At 38.4% G+C, this 5738-nt stretch overlaps 1 pseudogene across 2 annotated transcripts; it reads left to right on the forward strand.

Annotated features, from left to right (window-relative positions):
* Positions 1–622: 622 nt before the first annotated feature.
* Positions 623–2697, forward strand: LOC104613027 (zinc finger A20 and AN1 domain-containing stress-associated protein 8 pseudogene; annotated as a pseudogene). Of its 2 annotated transcripts, XR_016082528.1 has the most exons (4): positions 623–796; positions 955–1029; positions 1466–1566; positions 1797–2697. The product of XR_016082528.1 is annotated as a zinc finger A20 and AN1 domain-containing stress-associated protein 8 pseudogene, transcript variant X2 (transcript). The 2 variants fall into 2 exon arrangements; XR_016082527.1 differs by lacking the exon at positions 1466–1566.
* Positions 2698–5738: the final 3041 nt, after the last annotated feature.

The raw sequence follows: 5738 nt of genomic DNA on the forward strand, positions 1-5738 counted from the left end.
AAAAAAAACACAAAATCTACCCAATTATTAATCGGGATAAAATCATATAACTAAAGCTGTTATACTTACTATCTATAATCTATGGCCAATACAAGATTTTTTTTACAAAATATCTACCTCTTCTGCTCATCATGTGCCATCTGTTTTTCTCTTTTTTCTCAGGATACATTGAGTTGTAATCCAACCGTTCACACCGAGATGCCATAAAATGCGCTTTTAAGTTTCAACCGTTAGATATGATGAGTTAATCCCAAAATAAAGCTGTTTATTAATGGGAAAAGGAATTAATAAAAGTTAAAAAAAACCGAAAAATGGTTGTTATATAAAAAGGGTAAAATAGTAAAAGCACGAAGGATAAAAATGGTAAAACGAAAATTCAAATCACAATACGCCACAACAAGGTAGGAATATAGACGTATAGGAAAGTGCAACAAGGACAGAATACCAATAAAGCCCCTGGATAAGTTCTATATTTCCATTGCCTCGAAAAATGGGAAGAGAATAAACGGTACAAAATAGAAATAGCAGAAGCATAAATGAGAGCAGCTTGAGCGGGGGCAAAATGGGCAATCCGGGTAATCCGGGCAGGCAAATTGGCTTCACCGACTGAGTGAAAGCCTTCGTTTGCAGAGAAAGATTAAATAGAGAAGGTGGAGAGAGAAAAGAGAGGTGAAATTAACACAAACCCATCGCCTTCATTCTGTCTCTCCTCCTCTTCCTTCTCTCTCTTCCTTTCCCTTCGCTTTTATACCTCTCGCTGATGTACTCTTAATTTTCTGATCGCGTCTTTGCTAGGGTTAGGGTTTCATCCATTTCTCTTTCTTTTTATTATTTGATTTTTTTCTTTCTTTTTTTTCTCATTACTTACTTTTATTTTATTTGTACTTGTTCTTGATTCTGTTTGAGCTACCGTTTCGTTCGATTAAATTCTGGTTATTATTCTTATGGCGACAGGAGCCATCTGGTGTGATTAAGATTCGCGATCGGCCAAAGGAATCGCGTCCAGAAGTCTTTTATCCTGGCGAACAGGTGAGGGCTTTTTTCCCTACGTGTTTGAAAATTTTGGGTAGGGTTTCAAATTCTTATTATTTGTCTCAGTAATAGGGTCAGGTTTTGTCTTCCCCATCGTTTTGTTGGGGGTTAGGGTTTATTCTTTACCATGGCGATTTTGATGCACACAATTCATATTTTGCGTGTACAATCCGATGACGTCGAGGTCTTTCTATGTTATTAGCAATTTACATTTTCTTGGGGGCGTGGTTTTGGGTTTTCCATTTTCAAACAAGAGGCTGGCTTAAGCTTTCTTGTCTCAAAGGAGAATTTGAATGGCTCCAGGCTTGTCTGGGTTCTGATAACATGAGGACATAATGCAAACATGGAGTTTGAATTCTTTTGTGTTTTACATTTTCATTTTCTTTTCTTTTGTTTTTCATGTAAAATTTACAATTATGATACGTGTGGTTAGTGGTTGGCCAAGGCGGAGCTTTTGGGGAAAATTTTCTTCTTTCTACGCGGATTGGTCTGTATTTATTTTCTATTCTGTAGCTTGGATATTTTGTTTGGCCGGTGAGTGCTGTTTCTGCTTTCAGGTTATAGTATATGTTTACGTTCAGTTGCCTTATTGTTCTTTGTTGTTTCTAGCCTTGTCTAAATGTATTTTGTTTGTTTAGGACCATGGTTTATGAGTTACTTACATCTGTTATCAATCTGTCTATTTTGTGTACGTGTGGATTAGGTTGCTGGTGGATTTCTACTGAGTTTTGTTTTGAGATTTTGAGTGGTTTTCTTTTTCCCAGGAGAGTTGATAAAATGGAGCACGACGAGACTGGATGCGAAGCTCCTGAAGGTCCTATTCTCTGTGTTAACAACTGCGGCTTCTTTGGAAGCGCGGCTACCATGAACATGTGCTCAAAGTGCCATAAGGATTTGGTGTTGAAGCAGGAGCAGGCAAAACTTGCGGCGTCATCCATAGAGAATATCGTAAATGGTAGCAGCAGCAGCAGTAATGGAAAGGAGCCTGTTGTTGCCGGCTCTGTGGATGTTTCTATTGGTTCAGTAGAGCCCAAGGTCATCTCAACACAAGTATCTTGTGCCCCAGCGTCAAGTGAGGGGGTAGAGGCGAAGGTGAAAGAGGGTCCGAATAGGTGCAACTCTTGCAGGAAGCGTGTTGGCTTAACAGGGTTCAATTGTCGGTGTGGAAACGTTTTCTGTGCGGTTCATCGTTACTCCGACAAGCATGACTGCCCCATTGATTATCGGACTGCTGCCCGGGATGCAATAGCTAAAGCCAACCCTGTTGTCAAGGCAGAAAAGCTCGACAAGATCTAAGAATCTTGAAGTGAATGTTCATGTGCTGTGCTGCAATGCTTTTTGTTTCATTGATGCATCTTCTTTTATGTTGGGTGTTCTTCTTGTTAGGTGTCCTTTATTGGTATAAATGATTGGAAGCATTTTAGTTAGGGCATCTTTGCATCTGAAGAACTCTATCTTCCTTGTTGGTTCGCAAGGATTTCTTTGTTGGCTCCAGTGTGTAAGTCTGTCTGTGCTGGTTTTATGGACATTATTTGGCTTATAATTTGGTTACCTTTGTAATTTATAATTCCTGGTTCACATAGTATTCTCGGGTGGTGCATTTCCTAATGGCACATTCTATGCTGCAACTATATGAAACCTATCTGTGCACCATTGTGGTTTCAATTTTTTGGCTTCAGTCTGCTTTATCTTTGATTTAATTTTTTAATGATTGTCCATTCAGTAGTTGTCACCTTCTTCCTCAGGCTACATTTTAGTTCTCTTTTTAAAGATCTATTTGCTGGTTGTCGACTTGTTTTGTAAGGGATTCTAACTAGAACTTGGAACAATCTTTTTTTCACTTTCTTCCGTTCTGAAGTTGGCATTCCTGATCTTTCTCAGTCTGTAGAGTTTCTGCCTGTACAAATCACTAGAATTCCAGTACTGCAGTTTCTTGTATGAATTCTGGCTGTTGGATTCCTAGTGAAACACAAGGGCTTCATGCTTATTAGGTGATCTACTACTTTACAGTGTTATCATAATTTATTGTTTGGTGAAACCTAGATGGTATCTTTATCTGTTAAAATTGTGATGGTTCTGGACATACGTGTTGATATGCCACTTTGTCAATGACTCTGAAATTTGGACATTTATTTTTGTAAATAGTGCGGAGGTCTGTATGCTAACATATTGGAGTTATACCAATTATGGCCATTATGATCTAGGTGTGCAACTTGGGTTGGGTTGGGTTGAATATGGACCGGGCCTGAACATGAGCCTGTTGTAGTTGAAATTCTTCATATTGGTCAACCTGGTTCGCATTCTGATTAATCTGTTTGGACATTTATTTTTGTAAATAGTGCGGAGGTCTGTATGCTAACATATTGGAGTTATACCAATTATGGCCATTATGATCTAGGTGTGCAACTTGGGTTGGGTTGGGTTGAATATGGACTGGGCCTTAACATGAGCCTGTTGTAGTTGAAATTCTTCATATTGGTCAACCTGGTTCACATTCTGATTAATCTATTTAACATGGTTATGGCGTTTGATGCAACTCAGCTCAACAAGGCCTTTCTCCAACTTACTCTTTTGATCGGTTTAAGATTAGCATATTGGAATGCTGCATGCTCTTAAGGGTTCTATATGGTAAGTTAAATGCAGTGATTTGTGATAGTTATTAGTTGAGTGGAAGCTAAATTTGCATTACTTCTATGATATGCTTAGAATTTAAATCAGAACTATAGATTAAATTTTTAGGTTAGAATGTAAAGGTTTCCTTACCTTTCCCTTCCTTTCCCTACTTTTTCCTTCAAACCAAACAGAGTTTAAGTGACCATGGGTTCAGTATGCGAGATTTAAATGTCTGAAGTGGCTCCATTTCATATGCTTGTGCATATTCACATATTTTATGCATGGACATGTTATAATGTAATGATATTCTTTTTATTAATTACAGGATTATAGATTCCTTAAAAATTTACACTGAAGTTTCATGAATAACTTGTATGTGCAATTATGCATATTAGAGTTGTGTGTGTAGGGAAATGGTGTTGATATAGTCCTTGTATGTTGGAATGCATGTACTAGAGAGAACAAAGATATCCTTGTGTGTTGGTGGAAGATGGAAGAATGGATATGTAATGGATCATGCGTTTGCAATTTCACCATGGGATCAATAATGAATATGTAATGGATCATGCGTTTGCAATTTCACCATGATCTGTAGAAGGCCTATTAATGAGAGAATGTTGATGGGCTTGAATGGGAGGTATTGAGAGAAAATCAAGTGGAGGTACTTAAAAGACAATTTGTGAGGTTGAAATTAAGGATGCTGTATTCTCTATGGAGAGATCCAAAACTCTGGGGCCTTGTGGTTTTACAATGGCGTTTTATCAAGTCTATTGGGACATAATTAAAGCTGATTTGGTGACAGTATCTAAGGAAATCCATAGAAGGGGGGTAACGAGCCTGTGTATGAAAACTTTTCTAGGCTTGGTTCCAAAGAAAATTGGTGCTAATCATCCTGGGGAGTTCAGACCTATTTGCTTAGTCATCAGCCTCTACAAAATCATTGCTAAGGTCCTCTCCTTGAGAATCAAAAAGGTACTCCGCTGACTTATCTCCCAATATCAAGGGGCCTTCATTCAAGATAGACAAATAGTTGACCAAATCCTAATTTCTTCCAAATGTGTGTGGCCCAAAAGAGGCTAAGGAAAAATGGAATATCAATTAAATTGGATTTGGAAAAAGCCTATGATTTGGTGGATTTGGAGTTATTGATTAATACTATGAGAAGGTGTGGATTTGGGGATAAGTGATGCAAATGGATCAGAGGATGGTTGCAAACAAGTCATTGTTCAGTAATTGTAAATGGCTCGGTGGATGACTTTTTTGAATGCTTTTGAGGTCTAAGACAAGGGGTCCTCTACTCTCCTTTTCTTTTTTACTTTGGTTGCGGAGATCCTTGTAAGGGAGTGATGGAGTTTTGATTACTCATTTGTAGTTTGCAGATGATATCCTAGTCTTTTGTGATGGGGATTGGATAACAAAGATGGGGTGGAAAACTTGAGGTTGGTAGTAAAGCTCTTTGAAAGGATGTCCAATTTGAGAATAAATTGGTCCATAAGTGTAGTGGCTGGCATTAATGTAGAAGAGGGTGAGTTGAGGGCTTGAGAAGAATCTTTAGGTTATGAGAGAGGGGATTGGCCTTTGAGGTATCTTGGTTTACCTGTTGGGGGCAACCCTAGAACCGCTAGATTTTGGATTCCAGTGGTGGAAAGGCTTGAGAAGAGATTAGTGGGGTGGAAAAGGCCCATGGAGTGGTGAGAAAAATTGAAAAAATCATGAGGGATTTTTTTTTTTTGGATCAATAACAACAATTCATTACTTAATCATAAAAGTAATTACAGAGAGGAAGATAAACTTTCTTATCTTCCAAATGGAGCTAAACACTCCCAAGAACAAAAAGGAAAAAAGTTACACTTGTGCCCTAAACAAAGTCTCCCTATTGACTCCTTGCTTAGCTAACCCATCCGCAAAAGAGTTAGCTGATCTTTTCACCCAGCTCATCTTAACTTCCATCTCTTGAACCGGCCACCTAAACTTCCTCCTCTTGTTACTGTTCTTCCATAAGCTGTTGTTTTCTTTACTTAGCCACCTTACCACCACCTCCGAATCCCCTTCAATGATGAGTTTTCTTATATTCAGTTCCTTGGCTCTTTGAA

This window comes from Nelumbo nucifera, chromosome 2 (genome assembly GCF_055504915.1).
Source record: "Nelumbo nucifera cultivar China Antique chromosome 2, China Antique-T2T, whole genome shotgun sequence".
Lineage (NCBI taxonomy): Eukaryota > Viridiplantae > Streptophyta > Magnoliopsida > Proteales > Nelumbonaceae > Nelumbo > Nelumbo nucifera.